General features: G+C 53.3%; 1 pseudogene; it reads left to right on the plus strand.

The window, feature by feature from the left end:
- The first annotated feature begins 3990 nt into the window (after positions 1 to 3990).
- The window catches only part of LOC134427978 (Fc receptor-like protein 4), a 45054-nt pseudogene continuing 26575 nt past the window's right edge, over positions 3991 to 22469 (plus strand).

Raw genomic sequence — 22469 nt, forward strand, 5'->3', positions numbered from 1 at the left:
GATACCAGGACCATCCTGTGCCAGCAGAGGTCACCCCCACCAGTCCCACGGTCTCTGTACCCAGGGCCCATCTGCATGGTGCTTTTCCCCTAGTTCATGTCCTGGCCCCCCCTGGCACCCTGTCCATGTCCCCACACCTTCACCAGTCCCATGATGCCTCCCCAAATCCCTGTCCCCCCTTTATTGTCCCCATGTTCCTTAACCCTCTCTCCTGTCCCCACAGCCTCCCCATGACCCTGGTCACCTCATGCATTGACTCTCCTGGCACTGGGGACTTCAGGGGACCCAACAGCTGCCCTGTGCTCCCTCCCCACCACTCTCTGCCTCACCAGGGCTCATCTCCGGGGTGACAGTCCTGTTCCTGGGGCACTCACCCCAGGGGAGCAGCACCACCTTCCCGGCCATCCCGGTGTCCCCAGCCATGTGCACTGGCTGTCACTCGCTGCTGTGGCCACTGCTCCCCTGGCTGGCGGCTCTTTGGATGAAGGGGAAGGAAGCGAGGTCACGTCTGTCCCCACATGTAGGTGGCACCTGGTGGGGACAGGGTGGGGACAGGATGGGGGCAGGGTGGGGACCTTGTGGGACATGGGGGGGATTGTGGGACATGGTGGGGACATGGTGTTGCCAGAATTTGAGGCTGAGGTGGTGTAGGAAGCCAGGGATGGGTGTCCAGAGGAATGGGGTGCCCAGGGATGGGGTCCCATGGGAATGGGGGTGTCAAGGGTTAGGTAGACTCATATCTGGGGATGAGGGTCCATGAACAACTTGGCCTCCAGGGATTTCTGATCATGGGGTGGTGGCAAAGGATGGGGGTGCCTGGGGTGAGGGGGGCCCTGTGAGAATGGGGCCCTGGGGAAATCGAGGTCCCCAAGGGAGTGGCGGGTCCACGGCTCTGGAATTACTGGGATGCGATACCTTGGAAATGAAGGTTCTGAGAAATTGCAGTGAAAGGTAGGGAGTCCCAGGGAAGGGGGGACAGAAGGAAATAGGGTCCCATGGGAATGGAAAAGCCAGGGATGGGCAGTGGCTGGGGGGGCCCAGGGGTCCCAGCTCCTTCCCTGGATGCCTCAGATTTTGGGTGACCCAGGGCCCAGCACTGCCCGTCAGGTTTGCTCATTTCCTGGGTAGGCATCACATGGAGGTCCTGGGTAGCTCTGCTTCTGTGCCCTCCCCTGCCCTGGACTTTTTCCTCTCTTTATTTCTCTTTTTTTCCTTATTTTCTTCAATTTTGTGCCATGTAGCCCCAATACCAGTTCCTGGCTCAGCAATCCTGGGGAGCACTTGAGCAGGGAAGGGGTTGGGGGCACCCAGGGGAGGAGGAAAATGGGGATTGGGGGGTGCAGGGAATGGTGGGGAGGCTGTGGGAGATGGAGGTGTTCAGCTTTGCCAACTCAACAATTTCACTTTCTTTTTCCTGGACAAGAAGGAAGAGGTTGTTTGTGCTGAGTGGCAAAGGTTGCAAAGGGGGGGGTTCAGTCCTGGAGTGGCACATCCAGGGCTCCTGTCGTAGGGGTATCCCGTCCCAGGGGGTGACACATCCTGGCATGGGGGGGCCTGTCCCAGGGGTGGCAATTCCAGAAATGTCCCTGCACATTCCTGGCTGTGTGCCTGTCCCAGGGGTGGCACATCCTGGGGACCCCTGTCAATGCAAGGCTGGGGCCCAGCCATGGCCCAGCCTCTCTGCACAGGGATGGCCATTGCCCAGCCCTGCTCTGCCCAGCCCCAGGTGGCAGCCAGCACCTGAGGGTCCACCCTGCCCCCTTGGCTTTGATTCTGGCAGCTTTAGAGCTGCTGCAGAGGTGAGATTTCAGTGGGTGGAAAAAGGCCTGGCTGTGGTTTGCTCAGCCCTGCAAGAAGTACAAAACCCCAAAGAGAGCCCAAGCAATGGCTCTGTGAGGGCCTTTGATGGTTTTCAGAGCAGGGCTGGCTGAAAACTGCCCCTACAAGGGCAGCTCTGGGGGAACCAGTCCAGAAATGCAGCAATCAATCCTTTTTTCTCTCCCCAAGAGACTGAGAGAGCCCAAGAACTACTGCAAAGACAACAACAATTCGGCTCCCTTTGAGTGAAATTGTTGAAGGGGCGCAGCCCAACATCTCCATCCCCCACAGCCTCCTCACCCTTCCCTGCACCTCCTGTTCTCCATTTTTCCTCTTCCCTCAGTCTCCCCAGCTCAGGTGCTCCCCGGGACTGCTGAGCCAGAAACTGGAGGTGAGGGGACCTGGCAAAAAAGTGAGGAAAATAAGGAATAAAGAGAAATAAAAAGACGAAAATCCAGAGCAGGAGAGGGCACAGAAGCAGAGCTACGCAGGACCCTCATGTGATGCCTGCTAAGGAAATGAGCACCCCAAGGGGGGCAGCTCTGGGCCCTGGGTCACCCCAAAATCTGAGGCACCCAGGGAAGGAGCTGAGACCCCTGTTCCCATCCAGCCACTGCCCATCCCTGACACCCCCATTCCCCAGGGAACCTAACCATGGGGCCCCCATTCCTAATGTCCCCTCATCCCTGAGACCCCCATCTCAGTACTGCCATTCCCTAGGATCTCCATTGCCTAGCACCCCATTCTCAAGGAACCCTCTCCTGTTAATTCTATCCCCTGAAATCCCCCTTCCACCAGGACCTTGATTCTCCCAGAACCCCCCTTCCCATGAGAACCCCTCATTCCTCCAGCATCCTCAGACCATGACCCCAAATCCCTGGAGCTGACGCTCCCCTGGGACTCCCAACCCTGAGTCCCCCCACCCTTGGCACCCCCAGACCCATGACTCCACCTCCTCAGGAACCCCATTCCCCTGCATACGCATCCCTGGCTCCCCAAACCCACCTAGCCCTCCCTTCCTGTGAACCCATGTCCCACTTTGTCCCACCTACTCTCATCCCCTTCCTGTGCCCAGCTTGTGGCCACCCTGCCCCCACCAAAGGCCACCTACACGTGGGGACGGATGTGACCTCGCTTCCTTCCCCTTCATCCGAAGAGCCGCCAGCCAGGGGAGCGGTGGCCACAGCAGCGAGTGACAGCCAGTGCACATGGCTGGGGACACCGGGATGGCCGGGAAGGTGGTGCTGCTCCTGTGGGCTGAGTGCCCTGGGCACAGGCATGACACCCTGAGGATGGGGAGGGGAGGGGGCACAGGCGGGCTGTGGGGTCCCCTTGGGTGCCCAATGCCAACAGAGCCAGTCCATGTTACCCAAAGTGGACCTTGGTGGGACTGGGGATGTGGGGTGGCTTTGAGGACAGGAAGAGGGGTCAGGAGTTTGGGGATGGGGATGTGGGGACAGGAATGTGGGGACTGGCACCTTTGGGCTCAGGTAGCTCTGGGGAGAGTGACAAGGCAATTGGGATACACGGACAGAAGGGGACAAGAACGGTGAGAATGTGGCCATGGGGATGGGATCATGGGGATGGGATCATGAGCTGGTGGGGGTGACCTGGGCCAGCATGGGCTGTGTCCATAGTGTCCTTGTGCCCAGGGTGTCCACAGTGTCCCCAAGTTCTCCCTCATTCCAGGGTGGCCTTGGTGTCCCTCTTCCCAAGGTGTCTGTGCCACATGTTCCCAAGATGGCTGTGACAGATGTGTCTCTCTCTGCCTCTCCAAATCTTTTGGAGACCACCCAGACACACTTTCTCAAAAGAACTGCTGTCCATATGGAGACAATTTGGGGACAGCCTCACAACCCGTGCTCCCGTGCTGCTGTCTCTGCAGTGCCACCCCCACTGAGCCCTGTTCCTTCTCCTTTCCAGCCCAGACCCTCGGCCTTGCTGGTGAGTCCTCAGGGGATGCCATGACCCCACCTCGCTGTCCTCAGCCCCACACTGGCCCTGGCAGACTGGTGTCCCCTGTCACCCACAGGTGCCCAGACCACCCAGCTCCTGGTGGATCCCCCCTGGAGGCCGGCGGTGCTGTGGGACCGGGTGACACTCACCTGCCAGGGCTCGGGGACCACCGGTGCCACCACCTGGTACAAGGATGGGCAGCACTGGTGGCAGGAGGGACATGACCGCTTCACTGTCACTGAGAGCGGCACCTACACATGTGACAGACCTGCCACCGGCCGCAGCCCCCCGGTGACAGTCTCAAATGGTGAGGGGGTATCTTTAATAATTCGCGTGGCCCCTGACAAGTCTGGGTCGGCTCCAGTCGGTGGGTGGCCTCACACCCCATGACTCTGAGGAAAAGAGCCTGTCCCCAGGACACCTGGACATCCCAGTGCATCCCAGTTCATCCCAGTGCACCCAGATGTCCCTGGTGCCAGGGGCACCCACCTCAGAGCAGTCTTGAGCCTCTCAGTGAGATGGGACCCTCCGGTCCCACAGATGATCTGGTGCTGCAGGTGCCAGCACAGCCACTGCTGGAGGGGGACATGATGACGCTGCGCTGCCGGAGCTGGTTGAACAACACGGTCACCGAGGTGCGATTTTACCAGGACGAGAAGGATCTGAGGGGGCCTGTCAATGGGACCGAGCTGTCCCTGTCCCGTCTGCAGCTGAACCACAGCGGCAGCTACTGCTGCAGGGGCTTGGTGAGGTCCTTTATGTCTCGGTCAGCAGCAGTGACAGTGACAGTGCATGGTGAGCACCCTCACGCCTGGAACTCTCATCTCCTCAGATCCCAAAGCCCCTTCCCACTGCACTCAGAGTCACAGTCCTCCCCTCCCCTCTCCTTCCCTGAGCTCTTCTCGGTGCAGGTGCTGGAGGGTCCCCCTGAGCCCACCGTGGGGTACCCCCTGAATCTCCACTGCCTCAGCACCCCCAGCCCCCTGCGGCCCCGAGCCCCCCTCCTGCATGTGTTCTACCAGGATGGACAGGTGGTGGGGGGTCCACAGGGATCCTTACAGCTGCTGGTGCCCACCGTGGGGGTCTCCCACTCGGGGAATTACAGCTGCCAGGTGCGCTCTGAGGGTAGGGCCGTGTGGAAGAGCAGTGCCTGGGTCCACGTCACAGTGTGCAGTGAGTGCAGGGATGGGCACTGGGAGCACCCACAGCCTGCTTGGGTCCCCTGGTTGAGCATCTCCATGTCCCCCTGACACCTTTCTTGGGTACTTCCATCTCTGCCCTTGTCCCTTCGCCCCTCCGTCTTGTGATCCCATCACCAAAATCCCTCACCACACCCACTCCCCTGTCTCTATCCCCCCACACCGGCTGCCAGCCCCTCCCTATGGCTTCATCCAAGTCTCTGCCCTCGCAGTGCCCGTGGCCAACGCCACCATCACACCCGGTCCCCTGGCACACCAGGTGCGTGCAGGTGACAATGTGACCCTGCACTGTTCAGTGCAGGTGGGCTCAGCCCCTGTCACCTTCACCTGGCTGCACAACGGGCAGGAGGTGGCTCAGGGTCCCCTCCTGGAGCTCAGGGACATTGATGTAGGACATTCGGGCACCTACCAGTGCGTGGCCACCAACCAGCTGGGACAGGACAGGCACCGTGTGTTCTGGGCACTCAGCCCCGAGCAGGCCCTGGAGGTGACACCGTGGGACAAAGGAACACATAGGGACACAGGTGGGTTCACACAAGGTCACCAGGGAGTGCAGGACCCCTGGGGTGATGGGTGACCCTGATGTGTCCCCCTCTGTTTGTTGCAGTGGCCGCAGGGGTCGGTGGGGCCCTTCTGTTCCTGCTCCTGCTCGTGTGTGTCATTGTGGCCTGGCACCGGTGGCACCGTTTGTGTGGGTGACAATGGGGGGACGGGGGTCCCAGGGAGCAGTAGAGGTTCCTAGAGTTGGGTAGCAATAGGGCAGTACCCACAGCCCCAGAACTGTGTCCTTGTCTGGGTGTTCTGAAGGGTTTGGAGATGTGCTGGAGTGTCCTGCAGGGATGTTGTGGGTTCTTTCAGGGGCCTTCTGAGTGTTTGGGGGTCTCTGTCCCTGCTGGGCTTTGGGTTTTGAGGCTGAGTTTGTAAGAGGCACTGGGGAGGTTCATGAGTTCTGGGGGGCTTCAGGGATGCTTGGCGGTCCCGAGGGGTTTCAAGAATTCTGAGAGGGTTCAGGTCCCTGGGACCCCACAGTCATTCCTCCCCTCTTTTGTTTGCAGCTGCCAGGAAGCAGCAGGAAAGGTGAGTGGGAGGCTCAAGCCAAACTCTCCCTTTTCAGCCCAACTCCCAAAACCTCCCATTCCCTCCCACACGTCCCCTTTGTTCCCTCAGTGCTTCTCCGGATGCCCCGGCCCCCCTAGAGGAGGGGGAGGTTATGTACACCCACGTCGTGGTCACCAAGAGGGCAGGGGGTGAGTACAGGGGGGACACACGCAGGGGGGACACGTCACCCACGAGTGTCACCCAACCCAGTACCCACAGCCCGTGTCTCTTGCAGTGTACCCCGTGCCACCACCCTCCAGGATCCCCAGGTGACCTACGCGGAGCTGCAGGGACCCTAGGGGCGACCACGGAAACCTGGTGACATCTACGGGAATGTGCTGTGACACTGGGGTTAACTGGAGGGCACTGGGGGTCAACAAGAGAGAATAAAAGCAACAGCAACAGCAACAAGATTCAGAGTCTGAATTGTCACAGAAGGAACAATTTCCAGGGAAAGCCACCAAAAAGGAACAAACCCTAGACATTTCCCTCAGCACATTTCCTCCACCAGAGGAACCTGGCAGGGCCCTGGACCTTCCTTGCTCTGATGGCCAAAGCAGCCTTCAGGAGGCTCTGGATTCTCTTTTCCCCGGTCCCAAACCCCTCCTCTGCCGCGTTTCCCCCACAATGATGTCACAAAGGCCCAGTGGAGGTTCCAGAGCCTTCCCCTTTTCCAGGGCAGTCATGTTCAGGCCATGGCACAGGGTGGGGTGTCAGAGAGAGGACAAGTTTGATGTCTGGAGACATTTTGGAACAGCTGCGTGTGGCAGGGATGGGTCAGGCCTTGCTTTTGGTGAGGTAGGGCCCCAGCTGTCCATCAGTCTGCCAGCCTGACGTTCTGCTAAAGCCAGCTCCTGAGTGGCTGTGTGACCAGAAGTGCCACCTGGAGAGAGGGCCCTTGTTGGGCCAACTGGCTTAAAAGAAAGAGCATGAGCTGGCCAAGTCCCTGACCTTGTCTCCTCTTGGGGTGTCTGTCCCATCCACACTGGAACCCAGGAGTTGGCAACTCATTTAAATGAGAAATATCTGTCAAAGAAAGTGGGAACGTTGCTGGAAGGGAAAGAAGACCTATGTCTAAATTGTTTTTTAATTTCAAAAATAAAGATTCTTCCAGACAAAAGTGTAGGAAAAGGAATAACAGCTCTTTACTAGGAAACTTATAAAGCAGAACAGAACAAACAACACAAACCCAGAACTTTCTCTCCTGCTAGGCTGTTAGTTTTTGTGGCAGTTATAACCGCGGCCAGCAGGGGGCGCTGAAATGAGCACTCCCGGCCAGCAGGGGGCGCCCCGGTCCAGCTCCATCCCCTCAGGGGCCATGGCGGCCTCAGACGGGAGGGAGGAGGGGAAATCGCTCCTTTTGCAAACTCACGGGCACCAATCGGTCCCGGCACCACCACTGGCAGCGGGCAGAAGCTGCCAAGGCAGCAGGTTGGATCCCAGTGCCCAGTGGCAGTGTAGCAGTGTCCCGGGGCCGGGCACACGCCCTGTGCCACACCCGTGACTGCTCTCCATGATCTCGAATGGAAGGAAGGCCACGGCTTAATCCAGACAGGTCTCAGGTCCACAGCAGCACCTCTGATGGCTTTACACCACAATTCCTGCAAACCTTCAGCTTTTCATTCCCTTTTCCTCCTTCAGCTCTGGCACAGATGGTCTGGGATTGTTTAATTGCCCAAGCATGTTGAGGAAAACTGGTGCTCTGTGCTGACTCTGCCAGGGCTCCTCAGGGGGCTCCAGAGCACGTTTGGAATTCCTGCTCTCCCTGGGACACCGCTGGTCCGGACACAAGCCACGGGGAGAGGAGGAGGAAAGCAGAGTGACAGCCCTGAGGGCTCTGCAGCTGCAGCTGGAGCACAGGGACAGCCCTGACTGGGAGCAGTGCCTTGGGAGGGAAAAATGGGGAAAAACTGGAGCTGTTTGGGCCAATGTCCCTGTGCTGCTCTGCGAGCTGCAGAACCTTAAGGAGGCGTTGTAATTAGGGCCGGGGTTGCTAAAGTTCAGCCATGCACCTAAAGCATCCCTGTTCACAAACACAAGGCTCTGCTGCCTCTCCTGGGGATTTTGGACTACACAAGGCAGCACTGGACACAATTTGGGGGTCAGATGCTGCCAGCTCTGCCCACAAGAAGCTTTTATGGCTGCCTGGAAGGTTTTTGCTGGTGCTGGAGATTATTCTGTGCCTGTGCCATGTGGCCGCTGCTCCCACTGGCCGGCCAGGAAGGCCAAACTGGAGCAGCAGCTGAGGCGGGAACAGCTGGAGCAGGGGGCCCATGGGAACAGCACCTGGACATTCAGGTGGAGCAGGAGTGCCGGGAATTCTGCAGGGTGTTTAGGAGAGGGCCACGGGGCTGGACCATGTTGGGGCACCGCTTGCCATTCCTGCTCCACTCAGAATTTGGGACAGAGCAGTGACACCCATCGGGCTCCCAAACCCCTCAGGGCTCAGGCACAGCCTCACAGGAGGTCCCGGGGTGATTCAGGTGCTCCTGGGCTCGTTCCCAACAAAGGGCAGCACTTCAGGAGCAGTCGGCACATCCCGAAGGAGCAGCCTGGCTCTGCCTGAGCCCGAGTGCTGCGGGCAAGGACGGTGTGAGGGAGCCAGGCCCCGCTCGGCCGGCGCTGCCCCAGGAACGTCTCATCCTGCAGGAGCTCGGCAGCCTCTGCCGGTGCCGGCCCCGGGGCTGTCGGGGGGCGCGGCCGGAGGGGCCGGGGGACAGCGGGTGGGAGGGGCCGGGATGGAGGGACCGGGACCCCACTGGGGAGCCCCGAGCACGGAGGGAGCGAAATGGCGGAGGGGAGACCCTGGGACAGGGGGGAGCAGAGACCCTGCGGTGGGGTCTGAGGAAAGGAGGGACCACAATGGTGGTCCCGGAGCACCGGGAAGGGGCCCAGCTGCCATCGCGCTGCGAGTGCCAGGACGGTCACGGAGTGTCCAAACCAACTGTGACAGCGTGTCCAAAGCCACTGTCGCGATGTGTCGGGACCGAGCGTTGCCAGGGTAAGGCCCCCACAGCTCCAGGAAGTGGAGGGGTACCCTGGAAGGGGTGCAGCAGGTGTGGAGCAGAGCCCTGTCTATTCCCTGTGCCCTGTGCAGGTGAGGCGGGCAGGGATGGAGCAGCTTTGGGGACACCTGGAATTCAGACAGGGTCACTCCCCATAGCCCCAGCACAGCCACAGGGCAGAGCCACTGCTCAATATTTCTACACTTTTCCCTCTTGTCTGGCAGCCGAGCCAGAACCCAAACATTGTTTCCATGAGGTTCCAGAAGCTGCAGGTTTTGTTCCAGAAGGAGGACCCAGTCAGGTTTTTGAGCAGATTGTTGTGACACTTGCAGTAGGGCAGGGGCTCTCTCAGTCCCTTTGGGACAGGGACTAAATTGCTGCATTTCCGGACTTGTTCCCACACAGCTGCCCCTACAGGGAGGAGTTTCCAGCCAGCCCTGCTCTGAAAACCACCAAAGGCCCTCACAGAGCCACTGCTTGGGCTCCCTTTGGGGTTTGTGCTTCTTGCAGGGCTGAGCAAACCACAGGCAGGCCTTTTTCCACCCACAGAATTCTCACCTCTGCAGCAGCTCTAAAGCTGCCAGAATCAAAGGCCAAGGAGGTGAGGGGTGATGGCTGCCCCCTGGGGCTGGCCAGAGCAGGGCTGGGCAATGGCCATCCCTGTGCAGTGGGGCTGCGCCATGGCTGGGTCCCATCCTCGGATGGCCACTGGCTTCAAGGAGCAGGAGTTTGGGATCCCTTTCCTGCCTGGTTCTCCATTCCCAAACTGCGCTTGCTGGGTCAGATCCTGCAGAGGATGAGCAAGAATGGAGAAGTCTGGAACAGAATTTCTCCCAAAACCCAAGTAATCCAAATCATCCCAAGCCCCAGGACAGAAATCCTATGGGGGGAATTATGGGGAGCAGGAAAGGCAGGGATGTCAGAATCCATCCTTGTGAACAGATGACCTGATGGTTCGTAGAAGTCATCTCAGGGTGCAAAAACCAACACGGTACAAGGGCGTTTGCAGTGATACTCAAAACAAATGCAGTTTTATTGAAATAACCACAGTAACAATGCGATAGACGGATTAAGGGAGAGAAAAAGATAGAGAAAGAGAGAGGAGAGAGAGAAAAAAAGGGGGGATATAGCTACCAATGCATAGATGAGGTCCTTTGGTCCAGTCCAGTTGAGGGTCCACCTGTTACACTGGGGAGATCTCAAAGGCACAGCTGAATTGCACCCCAATTATACTCTTTTTTGTTGGGGGAAGGGAGAATAAATTTCGCAACTGAAACAAAGGCCTCGGGGGGGAAGAATAGAAAGGGGGGTACACAGAGTCCAAGCTAGGCACCAGGCAAGAACCATTGTGTTAGTGGTCCAGTGGTCACAATCTGCAGGCAAACATCTTGCTTTGGTCAGCTTGCCTCCCCCCACACTCCTCCCCCTGGGTTGGGGGTTTCAGTCCCAGTCCTTGGAAGGAACACAGGGGCCTTTTAGGAGTTTCATGTCTCAGTCCTTGATGGAGAGGCTTCTTACATCTCAGTCTGTCTGTCACGGTGGTCGTAAAACAGGTGAGGGTCTTCTGTGAGAGAGACATCTGAAACTCAGGAGAAGTCCAGCCAGGCTGAGAGCTGGGACAGCTTCCAAAGCCATTGTTGCAAACGGGGCATGGTGCCCCCTTCTTAGCATACAGCAAATACACCTGTGAAAACAATAGCTTAACACTGAGCTTTCAGGTCTCAGGGCCTTTGGCGTGTGACTTTTCTCCTTCAGAGCCAGATATTCTAGACAGGGGGGTGTTCTTCTCTTCAGTGGTCGCCCCAATGACGATCGTGAGGCAGATGAGGGAAAATTTGGACAGACTCTCACAAGGGGGTAGGCTCAAATAGCTCCAGACTTCGGCAGTATCTCAGCCCTGTAGCAGCAATCTTGGGGCCAAGTCAGCCAGTTTTCCAGGGGGAAAAAATCTGCAGTTTTGCATCCCAGTGCTGAGCAGGGGAGGGGAGGATGGTCCTTGGGGTTGTGGACCGAGGGGGACACATTCAGTGGGGTCATGAGTGTTTCATCTGGCTCCCAGTGCTGAGACTCTGAGGGATGGGGTGGTTGCTGGGAGGTCTCAGGAGGTCTGTGCCCTCCCCAGCTGACACCCCCCCACTGTCACCACTGTGGGGGCTTCTCACACTTGGAAAGGTTTGGAGGGCTGTGGGATGGGGGGATGGGTTGCACCTAAAAATCTAAAAGGGGGATTGAGGGCTCCCAAACTGGGTGGGGCCGTTAAGGGTGGTTGTAGAGGGGACAGGCCACATCCCAAGCTGCAGCACCCCAGAGGTCACTATGTCCCAGCGAGGAGTGGGAGTGGGCAGAGCCCCACCCCAGGAAAAGGGTTCACAGGATGTCCCACCCCTGGGACAGTGACACCCCCTGCTAGAATGTGTCACCCCTGGGACAGGTTCCCCTGAGAACATGTCACCCCAGAACAGAACAACAAGAAAGGAACTTCCTGGATGTGCCCCCCCAGAACAGAACCACCCTGCTCCTCTGACCCTAAGCACAAACGGCCTCTTCCTTCTGTTGCAGAAAAGATGAAGTGAAAGCATTGTGGGGGGCACAGCTGGGCACCTGCATCACCCACAGCAGAGACCTGGAATCTTCTGGAACCTTCTGGAAGCCTCTTGTGGTACACATCACCCCCAGCCACAAGCACCCCATGGGCCTGCGCTGGACCCTGGGTGTCCCCCAAATTTGAGGCACCCAGTGAAGGAGCTGTGACCCCCATGCCCACCTAGCCACTGCTCATCTCTGGGACCCCCATTCCACTGGGAACCCAACCATGGGACCCCAATTCTTTAGGGTCCTCCTCCCCTGGGAGCCCCATCCCATGACTACCATTCCTCAGTGTCTCCATGGCCCAGGATCCACCTTCCCTTCATCCCATCCCATGGGTCCCCATTCCATTCCCCCAGGACCACACCTCCCACAGGCCCCAGCCCAACTGGCACCCCCATCCTGTGACTCAAAGTCCCTGGGAACGCCATTCCTGGGCCTCCCACCCATGGAGACCCCCATTCCTAGGCACCCCAATCTCCTTGGTCCCCCTCTTCAGGATCCCCATTCTCTGAACCCTCATTCCCTCAGGACATCCCTCCCAGGACCCCATTCCTGGGTTAACCCTTTCCCTGGTACACCCATCCTTCACTCCCTACATTCCCTGATTGCCCCAGTCCTGGGAACACCCTGTGCCCATCCTGCCCCCACAACGTGCCACCAACACATGGGGGTGAGATGTGACCTCGCTTCCTTCTCCCTTAGCCAAAGAGCCACCACCCAGGGGACAGGTGGCCCTGGCAGTGAATGACAGCCAGCCTGGATGGCTGGGGATACTGGGATGGCTGGGAAGGTGGTGCTGCTCCTGTGGATGAGTGCCCTGGGCATGGGCCTGATGCCCCAGAGATGGGCCCTGGTGAGGCAGAGACGGGTGGGGAGGGGGCACAGGGGGGCTGCAGGGTCCCCTGAGGTCCCCAAGGCCAGGGGACCAGTGCATGGGCAGGGAGCCCAGTGTGACCAGAGTTGTGGAGTGGCTGTGGGGACAGGAACAGGGGACCGGAATATGGCAGCTGGTATGTGGGAATGGGATGTAGGGAGAGGAGTGGAGAGAAGGGGATGTGGCGACAAGGATATGGCCACAGGCACCTTGGAGCTGGGGCACCTGTGGGGACAGGGACAGATGGACCTGCGCCATTCAGGTGGGCCATGTAGACTGCTACCATCAGAATGGAATCATTGATAGTGGAATCCTGGAAAAAGTTAAAGATAGAATCTAAAATGTTAGGCTTCGTGCTTTCCCAGATCAACTGCACCTGCGTAAGCAGTATGATAAATTATATAATTGTTAGATGTGATGATTGTTTAGTAACTAAATGTAATTATTATATAACCATAAGAAGAATAGTGATAAACTATGTTGGAAATTCAGAGAGGGGCTAAATTTATGTATACAATAGAACAATATAAGTTTAATAATTAACATGAAAGTTATGTAACGATAGAGTATAAAACATGATCATTTCGTATGTATGGTCGGAGTCAGATTTGGGTTGAATATACCCCGATTCCCAGAGCTCTTATTAAAAAGCACCGCATATAATCGCTCCATGATTATGTGTTTTTGAACACTAACATCATGGCCACAGGGCCATGGGCACATGGCCATGGGGACAGGTGTCATGAGGCTGGTGGGGATGACCCATGCTATCACCAGGTGTCTGTGGTGTCACCGCTGTTGGAATTCAGGACATCCCTCTGGCTGTCCTGGATGGCCAGGACTACAGCCAGGGGGCTCAGAGACCTTGGCACAGAGCCCCAGATGCTGGTGGTTTTGATTATGACCCATGGCAAAAGTTACCAACCTTATATGAAGATCTGCAAGCCACAAAAGTATAAGTAGAATATTAATTAGTTGGTCACGGGTGGAAAAATAAATTTTTTAGGGTTTTTGGAATGGGGGTTCAGAAGGCAAGATGGAGGCATCTGGGTGTGTCCAGCCTTTCTCCTTCTTCTTCTTGGCCTCCATCTTCTGCTGTGATGGTGGCACTTTTAGATTGGTTTAGAGTAGAAGCTCACTGCATGACATAGGTGATAGGTATTGGAAAGTAATTGTAAATATTGTACATGTAGTTTTTAATATAAAAAGATAACACCACCCTGGGGGCAGGCAGAATGCCTCAGTCTGTCTTGCTCAGCAGATCTCAGCTGGACAGGAGAAAGAATTTTATAGATAAGGAACAACAAACAACTTTGAGACCGAGAACTGAAGAGCTCTGACTCCTTCTTTGAGCACTGGGCTGGGAAAAGAGACTTTCTAACATTTCTCAGGGTCACTCTGACCAGCTAAAGCCCCGAGAACCACTTCCTTCCTCCACCCAGGGTGGCCACACTGGGTCCCCATCCCCAGGGAAACCATTCCCAACAGATGTGGCTGTGGGCAGCTGGGGCACAGACATGTCCCCAGCCTCATCAGACCTGTTGGGGACCATTCCTGAGCACTTTCTCATGAGAACCAGTGTCCCAAAGGGGACAGTTTGGGGACAGCAACCACACCTTGTCCCCCATGTGGTCCTCTTCCTGCAGTGCCACCCCCACCCAGCCCTGTCCCTTCTCCCTTCCAGCCCAGACCCCCAGCCTCGCTGGTGAGTACTCGGGAGATGCCATGGCCCCACCCCACTGTCCCTGGCCCTGCAATGGCCCTGGCAGGCTGATGTCCCCTGTCACCCACAGGTGCCCAGACCACCCAGATCCTCGTGCAGCCCCCCCAGAGGTTGGCGGTGCTGTGGGACCGGGTGACACTGACCTGCCAGGGCTTGGGGCCACCTGGTGGCACCACCTGGTACAGGAATGGGCAGCTCTTGTGGCCAGAAGGACACGAGCCCTGTCTCATCAGCTAGAGTGGCACCTACATGTGTGACACAACCGGCAGTGGGCTCAGCCCCTCCATGCACATTGTAAATGGTGAGAGCTCTTTGTGCCCATACCCTGACAACAGCAGGAACCCCGAGAGCTCTGGGTGAGCTCAGCTTCATGGCTCACACCCCTTGTGTGACCAGAGCCTATTCCCTGCACACGGGGACATCCCAGAGCATCACTGGAGCATCCCCTGCACACACCAGTGCATCCCAATGTGACAAGAGCACTCTATTGCAATGGGGGACCCCTGGTTCCTTCTTTTGCCATCGAGACCCTCCTGTCTCACAGCCACCCCAGTGCTGCAGGTGCCAGTGTTAGAAGAGACAGACGCTAACTGGCTCACAGAATTGACGTGGCTCCTTGTTCACCTACTGAGAACTTTGTTTCTTTCTTATGACCAACGGGCAGTGAACGTGTCTCTTAAGTAAATGTAAATATATTGAATAACTATAAAAGCAACATGTTGTTATAATAAATCTCTCTTTTACACCCTTCTGATGGAGTTGTGGTGTTTTGCGCTGTGTCGCACTCTATAGTGACATCTGCTGCCCGCCCGCTGTGATTGCAACTGGACTGTAAAAAACAGAAAGAACAAAGCAAGAAAAAAGTTGAAGGGTACCCTAAAAATGAGGATGCTGTGGAGGTCCACACCTAATTCAGACATCTGATTCAAGGTGTGTGATTATATACAAAAAATAATGGGACATAATTTATCAAAGGAGGAAAAGACTGTTTCGTCCACGTGGAAAACTTTATTCAAGAGGAAAAATGTTCAAGCTTCTGATTATGCTCTTCTTAGCTTACTGATATGGTGTAAATCACGGGACTTTGGAGCTGATGCCGACAATGCCTTCAGTGTCAGGGCATGGAAAAAGGTTTGGAAGAGACTATGGGAAGTGATATCTAAGGGGGATAAGATGGTTGTCGATTTGGCTATTTCCTGGAGACTGTTGTATGAGGCATTGAAGGAATGGAAAGCAGAACAAGATAGAGGGGAGGAACTGGAGGAGCAGGAATTGGAGCAAGAAACTGAAGTAGAGGAACAGGAGGAAGATGAGGCTGAGCCTGTTGATGAATCTCCCCCTAAGGAGGCTGCTGCAGCTGCTGTGGAGGGTTCCCCAGGGTTTGCTATGGTGAGAATCAAATGGCAGGCTAAGAGTGTTCTTCGGTATTTATCTCCAAAAGACGACGTTAAATCTCTGCATAGTTCGCCTGCTCAGCAGTTAGTTGAACTGAGTACTAAACCAAAGTATCTTACACTTGCACAGCAGTTAGCAAAAATGAAGCTACAGAAAAAGTGAAGTGAAAAACAGGCTGAGTCATTGGCCCTTTTGTCTCTCCCTGGGCCATCTGCTCCCCCCTCTCCCTCCTGTGCATCAGCTGCTCCCTCCCCCTCCTCACTTTCCCCTGAGCCATCCACCCCTTCTCTGCCCTCCTTCAAGTCGTCTGCCTCTGCTCAATCCCCTCTTGAGCCATCTTCTCCCCTCCTCCCTCCTGAACTGGTTGAACAAATGCGATCCTTAACATTGTGTCCTTCTTCATCTAGTGATAGTTCTGATGAAGAACTGCCAGTTTTAAGTACACCTAAAAAGATGCAAGAATCTGTTAGACCTCGTAGCAGATCCAGGCCAGCTGTTTTTTGGACTCTGCCTCCCTGCAGGGGGGCTGTGACTCCTTGACACCCTTTGCAGTTTTGGGAGCTTGTGAGAATGAAAGCAGCTGAAGTGGGAGATTGGAATTTGTTAGAGAAAAAAGGTCCACCTAAAAGGATGGAGATGGCTGCTGCTGCTTCTGGTGGGCTTGTGGCTTTTCCTCTTTTCAAAGCTGCTCCTAACTCAGGACAACAAGATAGTCATCAGGTTTTTGCATGGAGGGTTGTACAGGACTTTCAGTCAAAAGTAGATCAGTATGGTGTTAACTCTTCGCAGGTGATGCAAGTGATTCATGTTCTAAATGCTGATGTACTCGCATCTTATTGTTCTCCTTGCTAGGATTCTGTTTCAGCCAGTGCAGTATGGTGTGTTTCAATGTCTCAAGCTACCTGGAAACACATGGTTGAAAGAGTAGCATTGGACAATATGCAGTTACCTCAGCAGGATCCATGTCATGCTTGTGGGAGTTGATGCCTTGCTGGGCAATGGACCATTCTCTAACCTGGATTTGCAGGCAAGATGGGACCCCCTGGTTCTGGCACAGGCCCGGCAGCTGGGTATGAGTGCCTTAGTTAAAACAATGGAGATGGCAGCTCCTAAACCAAGGTAGATAACCATCCAGCAATGGGTGAAGGAACTTTTTCTGCAGTTTTTGGAGAGGGTTGCTGCAGCCCTTGAGAAGCAAGTAGAAGATGATAAGTTGAGGTAAGTTTTATGCAGACAGCTAGCATGGGAAAATGCAAACGATGATTGCAGGGGAATTATTGATTCTTTACCAGGAGATTCCTCGCTGTCTGATCTTGTAGTTGCTTGCTCAAAGGTTTGTTCGGTTGTGCAAAAAAAGGCTTCTTTGGCAAAAGTCATGAAGTCCTCACCCAGATGTTCTGCTTGTGAAGAATCAGGGCATGTGAAGACCCAATGCCCTCAAACTGCTGGACAATATGCACACTCTAGTTGGTTTGGTTATCGCCCCAGAGAAAGTTCAAAGACAGATGCCTTGGAAATATTTGGGGTTGATAATCGCCAATAGACAAATTCTGTCTCAACCTGTAAAATTGGACATTGAAATTAAAGCCTCTGCTGATGTGCAGAGATTGGTTGGTGCAATAGGTTGGCTTAGGCCATACTTGGGGATAACTAATCACCAACTACAACCTTTGTATGACCTACTATCAGGGATAACTTCCTCTACCGATGAGAGACATTTGACCACTGCAGCAAAAAAGGCTGTAGAAGTTGAATTGGCCTTGACATCTGGATTTGTTACAAGGATAGATGTTTCTGTTGGTGTGCAATTCTTTATTTTCAGAGATGATGAAATATCATGCAGATTGTTGTGTCAACAGAATGATAAAAGGGAAGAAAATTGCATATTTTGGAGTGGATATTTTTATCTTTCAGGTCCTGAAAAACAGCTCCAGGTCTGTATAAGCTTTTTGCAGACATCAGTATCAAAGGTCGCAGATGCTACCATGACACCTTAGGCCGTGATCCTGTAACTATGGTCATACAAGTACAACAATGGTATTTTGAGTGGTGTTTTCAAAACAATCATGAGCTACAATCTGCTTTATCTTCCTTTACAGGTCAAATAGTATATCATTTACCTTCTGTCATGGTTGGGCTCTGACACAATGCTAGTGCCTCTATGAGAATACCTTCTCTCTGATGTCTGCTGTGAGATGTGATCAGGAATAAGCAAAGCAGACTCTTGCTTAGAAATAAAGATGTCGGTTTCTCGGCTGTTTAGGTGGCCTGGAAAGGCCCAGGGTGGCCTTGGACAGCCCGGCGCTTCAAAGGACGAGGAGAGACTTCTGATCTTGTTTCGGTCTCAGTGTTTATTAATTGTTTATCTAAAAGATTTTCTTTCAGCCCAACAGAGGTCTGCACAGCAGTCAGCCATGGGCACACTGCGAGCCCCCGGGGCGGTCACTTATCTTTATACCCGAAGTTACGTGTACAATATTTATGATTTTTCCCCAATACCTTCTATTCTTATTAACCGGTGCACCTTTAGTAAAGACCAATCCCAAAGTGCCACCATCACCACAGAAGATGGAGGCCAAGAAGAAGAAGAAGAAGGACAGGACACGCCCCAATTCCTCCATCTTACTTCTCTAGACCCCCCTGTACAGAAATCCTAAACCCTGTGTATTATACTCTAACTAACTTATCCCTTCACCATTCACCCCAGTGAAATCCTCCCAGTCCTCATACAGATGTTATCTCCTGTGTAGGATCAAAGTCCAGCCACCAGACACTTCTGGCAACATTCCAGGACTCCCGAGCCCCCCAAGGGTGGTCTTGGTTGCTCTGCACCCTCATCCTGAGGTGCTGAGATCCCACATAAAGAAAACTTTATTAACTAAACTACAAGCAAGGAAGAAAAAAAAATACAAGGAAAATGAAAACCTTACAAAAGCATTTTCCTCCTCCCCCCCACCAAATTTCTCAATGCAATACATTATCCTAAATCACTAACTCTCAGTCTAGCACCACTCTTTAGAATACTCAGTCTTCAGTTCATCAAGAGGAGAGGAGTCCTTCTTGCACTATAGGCTTCTCCTGGAAACACGTTGAAACTTTGTGTGCTTCTACGTCACTCAGCACTGCTCAGAAAGTTCTTTGCTATCGTGACACCTTCCTTCTATGCTTAGTGCTTTCACTACTGCGCATGGACCAGAGCTGCTTCTAGGGTTGTCTTTCAAGGATGCCTTGTTTCACTCTAAAAAAGGCACAGTCTTTCCTTCAGGACATCTGTCTCCTCTAGTTTTTTCACCCGCTGGGGCTGAGGGGTACCCACACTGAACCCTCCTGGTTCTGAGGCACTGCCTCCCCCTAAATGCAGTCTCTATGTCACAGGAAAAAAAATGGTTCATTCTATGGCTGCACAAGAAAAGTCCAGCCAAAAGGCTACCCTATCATCTCTCCCCTCACTCAAGAGTCTTCTCTATTTTCTTCGTGGCTAATCCCTGCTTATCTCATCTCTTATCTCTCCTCTCATTCAGCTTCAGGAGGATCAGCATTTGCAAGGTTTCAATCATGCAAGAAAAGGGTTAAAAATTTCAGTCTCTGCTTGTCTTAGAGCTCCGGAACTCCCACCCTGCCCTGCCAGGCACCTTCTCGCCGCACTCCCCCCCCTTCACCTGCTGGGCCAGCTGCTATCAAATTCAGATGCCAGCTCTCCCTCTCTCTCTCCTGGGGAGGGCGGGTGGTTGCCTGGTGTCTCTTGCTGCTCCTCCACCCTTCCATCCTCAAGGGCCTCCTCACCCCCCCATCTCTGTCCAGGCCCAGGCCTACCACATGGCTGCCCCTCCCCCGCCCAGCAGCAGCAGCTGGACGGGGGAGGGAGATCTGACTTCTTTCCCTCGAAGTCTCAAGAGAGCTTCCCAGGGCCGCAGCTCTGGTTTTTAACTCCTGTGTGTTCTCAGAGGTGTGTCCAAACCTCACTGGCTACATAAGGTGCCAATATTAAAATTTGAGCACCCATTGGTTTGACTACAGCATCCCAGAATTCCCATTTCCTGGTCAAACCAGCACACCTTCTCATCCTATTTTGAATTTCACTAAGAGGATTCCTCTTCAGAGGAAACAACTTTGCTCTTCTGTGCCAGGAGAAGCTGTGACAGTTTTTACAGATGGATCAGGAAGAACTGGAAAAGCTGCTGTAGCCTGGAAGAAAGATGACCACTAGGAATATGAAGTAGTGGTTCAACAAGGGTCTCCTCAATTAATTGAACTTTGTGCCATACTCTTAGCCTTTACCTTATTTCCTAGTTCCGTAAATATAGTTACTGATTCTGTTCATGATGCTAATTTAGTAATACAGTTGGACCAAGTTGTGTTGTATAATGTAAAGGAGAAACCATTATTTGTTATGTTGTTGAAATTGTGGACTGTTATTCATAATCAAAGGCATTCTTATTTTATTATGCATATTTGTAGCCATACATCGCTACCTGGATTCTTTGTTGAAGGTAACACCTATGTGGATTCGCTTGTGGCTGCCTCAGCAGTAAAAATGGTGCCTAATGTGTTATAGCAAGCTGTTCTATCTCACCAATTTTTTCATCAGGATGCTCAGGCACCATGGCAGCAATTTAAATTATCACATAGTGAAGCAAAGTCAATTATTTCTTCTTGCCCTCATCGTCATACATCTCATGTTTCACAATATTACGGTACTAATCCTAGAGGCTTACTCCCTTTGCAAGAATGGCAAACAGATGTTACAAAAATGCCTGAATTTGGCTGTCAAAATATATTCATGTTACAATTGACACCTTTTCTCCCCATGGTTGCCTCAGCGTTGGCAGGTGAAACAGCTCAGGATGTTATTCATCATTTTTGCCACACCTTTTCCATCTTAGGCATTCCATCACATGTAAAGATGGATAACGGCCCGGCATATGTTTCAAAGAAATTCCAGGTGGTTTTTTGTGCCTGGGGTGTTGATCATTCCACTGCTACTCCTCGTGCCTCAACAGGCCAAGCAATTATTGGACGTGATCATGGTGTGTTGAAGTGCTAGGTACAAAAACAAAAATGGGGAATGCAAAGGGAATCGCTTCAAGTGAGATTAGACAAAGCCATTTATGTCTTAAACTTTCTGCATCCTTTACCTGCCTTACATGTGTCTCCTATATTCTATCATTTTCCATCTTTGAATTCAAAACAGCCAAGCTTTAAGAAAGGTATTAAGGTATGGGTAAAAGACTTAATCACAGAAAGGTGGACTGGCCCAGTGGAATTAGTAACATGGGGAAGAGGATATGCATGCATTTTAAGAGAAAATGGACCTCTTTGTGTCTCTGTCCATTTCGTTAAACCTTATTTGGAGCACAAAGAAAAGGACAGGATGGGTAGTTCTACAGCGGAAGCAAAATGAGTAGGTAATTGCGTTGATTATTAGGCGGATGGAATCATGGACCCTCAAGGAATGTATGGGAAAGATGGTAATTCAAGACAGAGTAAAGGGAGTTATAGGCTTACCCTGAAAATCAAAAATTTAAGGTAATGGATGTTACTTTTGCTTCTTTTTGAATTCTCTTATAGAGAGGTCGGTAGTACTGAGAAATGTGTCTTGTACCATTTCCTTTTGCAGGGCACACACAGTTCCAAAAATAAGGGAATTTGATGTACCTCAGGGAGAAATGTTGCCTTTGCATAAGGGTTGAATTAGTTGCTGAAGTCCATACTTCGAGCAACTAGGTTGGTTATGAGAGCAGCAACCAGTTGTAAAGTTAAGTGGATGCTACTTGGTTCTAAGTGGTGACTAGGAAGATGACTTGGTCTCTGATTCTGTGTGGGAGAAAGTTATTTGATTAGAGGTGAAGGTGTCATTCTGCTACAAACGTGTCATTTGAAAATTGTGAGGTATGTAATGGTATTTGAAGATCTGTTTTCATGGGCCTTGTTTGTATATGAATGTTAGGATTGTGAGGGTGTGTGTTGTGGAGTTGGCAGAAGTTGGTTATCTGTAAGTGAATGAAGAGTGGATCCTCTGTCTGCTTGGATTATTGCAAGGACCCTGCAAAAGTCCTTAGCAGTTGTGTTTGTGGGTGAAAGACAAAAAGGGGGAATTGTAGGAAAGGCATTTTGTGCTGTTCTTGTGAGCCAGTAAAGGCTTCCTAAAGATAAGGAAAGCCCCGTATCTCTCCAGAGGAAGACACTGAGGCTGTCACCACGGAGACATGATGAAGGAGAGAAAGTTAAAAGATACAGACTCTGGCTGGCTCACAGAATGACGTGGTTCCTTGTACACCTACTGAGAACTTTGTTTCTCTTTTACGACCCACGGGCACTGAATGTGTCTTTTAAGTCAATGTAAATATCTTGAAAAACTATAAAAAAACTATAATAAATCTCTCTTTTACATCCTTCTGATGGAGTTGTGTTGTTTTCTGCTCTGTCACGCTCTATAGCAACACCCCCCCAGTGCCCCACACCAGCCCCTTCCTGAAGTCCCCCCTCTTCCTCTCCAAGTGTCCTCTCCCTGAACCCCCCATCCTTCCTCAGGGTTCCTTTCCATACCCCTCATCCCTGCGCCCCCTCGCCCTCACTGGGGTTCCTCTGCCCCTCCCTGACACCCCCCCCCCCCGCCAGGTCCCTCACTGTCCCCTGGTGTCCCCCCCCTCCTGCAGAGGTCCCACACTCAGGGGTCCCCCAGTGGGCGCAGCCACAAAGGGGCAGAGATGGCACTCGAGGACCACCTGGTGCTGAGTTGTGCGGTGGCTGCTGGGACAGGTCCTCTGTCCTCCTGGCACCAGGAGGGCTCAGGGGCAGTGCCAGGCACTGGC

This window comes from Melospiza melodia, chromosome 21 (assembly GCF_035770615.1).
Source record: "Melospiza melodia melodia isolate bMelMel2 chromosome 21, bMelMel2.pri, whole genome shotgun sequence".
Classification (NCBI taxonomy): domain Eukaryota; kingdom Metazoa; phylum Chordata; class Aves; order Passeriformes; family Passerellidae; genus Melospiza; species Melospiza melodia.